The following is a 2,785-nucleotide window of genomic DNA, read 5'->3' as shown; positions in this document are numbered from 1 at the left end:
GAGCTTTGTATGTGTGGTCACTCCATCTACTTTGCATGCACAAGCTTAGAGTCCCCGTCCCCACCCCTTTCCCTCTTAACACTTCTGTTCTTGCAGCTCAGCTGAAGCATGCAGCTGGCGGTTTTGCCTACCCAAAAACCTGACTCTGAGAATGAGACCACTAGAAGCCTAGACTTGTGGACTACCTCAAAACAGCAGAATGAAAAGTATTCCGCATCTTCTTGTGAGGAAGGCAAGACGGATTTTTGTACTCTGCACCTGCCCTAATCTGAAACCACATGTGCAGTTCATGGGATCAGGAAAGCAGCAGGGAGAGAGGGCTCAATACCAGGTGAATAGAAGGGACAAGAACTGCAGCATCCCCCACCTCTGCCACACAATTGCTTTTTACTGCTACTTCCACAGCTTGCCAATATATAGCTTAAATGCAAGCAGTAAGGTATATATTTCCAATATAACCAGCAGGGTACAATGCATTGAGGTGTAGACACACATTCAACCCACTGTAGATCGCCGGGGAGTTAAGAGGTTGGTGGCTAAGGCCCTTGCAGGCTAGGCCTCACCCTAACAGAACTGACCAGTTTGTTACTTCACCCATGGGAATGAATGAATGAATGACAACTACATGTGAGAAACTAAAGATCAGGATGGGTGTGGGCACTAAGCTTGGCCCTCTCCCTTGGTACTGCTAGTCCCAGCCTGCGCCAATTTCATTTTAACCGCACTGAACCTAATAGGACCAGGTTTGATTTCAGATGTTCAATTTGAAATGTAAAATTTGAAAATTTAATAAAAATTATTAATGGAAAGAAAGAAGGAAGCAACCAACCAAGCAACAAGGAATGCACCCCTGCATTTTGGGGGTGTGACACTTGGTCACATTACGGTGCTGCTGTCTTTAGCTCAAAACTACTGCACGACCAAAGAGGCAAGTAAAAACTTGTTTTTAAAATATACTTTGAATTCTACCAGAGCGGAACTAGGAAGGGTTGATGTGATCAGAAAGTGACATCTGTATGCTGCACCCAGTTCCTCAAACGTGTGGCTGTTGGGTGATAGAGGTGCAGCAGAATGTATGTTCGCATGCCCAACATATTCTGTGCCAAGCTCAAGTAGCTAAACTTAGTTTACCTGTTCTGAGCGCTCTCAGGAATTGGGTACAGTTAGGCCCAATCTTCTCCCATTCATTTTGTGATTTCATGTCTACACACCTTGATTTTACACTGCTGTAGTACCAACTGGGATGCGGGGTGGCGCTGTGGGTTAAACCACAGAGCCTAGGACTTGCCGATCAGAAGGTCGGTGGTTCGAATCCCTGCGATGGGGTGAGCTCCCGTTGCTTGGTCCCTGCTCCTGCCAACCTAGCAGTTTGAAAGCACGTCAAAGTGCAAGTAGATAAATAGGTACCACTGTGGCGGGAAGGAAAACGGCGTTTCCGTGCGCTGCTCTGGTTTGCCAGAAGCGGCTTAGTCATGCTGGTCACATGACCTGGAAGCTGTACGCCAGCTCCCTCGGCCAATAAAGCGAGATGAGCGCCGCAACCCCAGAGTCGGCCACGACTGGACCTAATGGTCAGGGGTCCCTTTACCTTTTAGTACCAAGTGTGCTCACTCTATTCAAAAGGGAGGAAGTACTGTACAGGAGGAGTTGGCTTGAGGGGGACTTTGGTAAAACGTTTTATTTTGGACTGAGGGTCACAGATTAAGTCTGATAAACAACTACTCTCCCATTTTGTGTCTTGTGTGAACCAGTGACCAAGTGAAACTTTACTGGCACCTATCTGTCCCAAGAGACAATGAGTGCACCTCTGGGGGTGAAATTAAACCACTGAAGTGATCTGCCTGGGATGCAAGCCTGGGCTGTGTGTATGGAGATCCTGGGCTGGCCAGAGATGAAGACCCTCCTCTCAGCTTCACTGATGTGGTCCAAAGGAAAGCAGAGCAATACGTTTGGCACCAGCTTGGCTGCAGGAGTAGCCAGAAGGAAGCGTACAAGGCCAAGTACAGATCCTCAATTTGGCCTGGTCTCAGAATTATTGCAATTAACTATAACCTAGGAACAATAGGGCATGCCATTTTAGAGGATGAAACTCAATTTTTGCAAATTTCTTCAGTGAGGGGTCTTTAAAATACCTTTCTGGGTGTTAGAAATTCAAATCTTCTACAGTGGTGCCTCGCAAGACGAAATTAATTCGTTCCGCGAGTTTTGTCGTCTTGCGATTTTTTTCGTCTTGCGAAGCACGGTGTCGGAAAAGTTTTGGAAAAGCTTCAAAAATCACCAAAGTCTTCAAAAACCTCAAAAAAGGCTACCACACCGCGTGCTATGAGTTGCTCCTCGAAGTCAAGTCGCAACTGTATTAACGGTGTTAAGAAAAAGGAAACAAACTTGCAAGACGTTTCCGTCTTGCAAAGCAAGCCCATAGGGAAAATCGTCTTGCGAAGCAGCTCAAAAAACAAAAAACCCTTTCGTCTTGCGAGTTTTCCGTCTTGCGAGGCATTCGTCTTGCGAGGTACCACTGTATTACTTTTGTGATTGGACCACATTTACAAGTCTTCACTTGATGAAACAGCACATAAACTGCTTTCAGAAAACCAAACAATTTTACTTTCCGAAAATGTCAGGTAATTAGAAATAAAATAACTGCAAGTACTTAGTAATCATTTTAATGTTTCTAACGCAATTTTACATCATCTTTCCTTACCAAGGAAAACTAAATTATATTTATTTAACCACAATATCTTTTGAATTCCCAGCTCATGTTACAACTTTTTAGAACCCCTCATTT

This window comes from Podarcis muralis, chromosome 17 (assembly GCF_964188315.1).
Source record: "Podarcis muralis chromosome 17, rPodMur119.hap1.1, whole genome shotgun sequence".
Classification (NCBI taxonomy): Eukaryota; Metazoa; Chordata; class Lepidosauria; order Squamata; family Lacertidae; genus Podarcis; species Podarcis muralis.
This window is presented reverse-complemented; position numbering follows the sequence as displayed.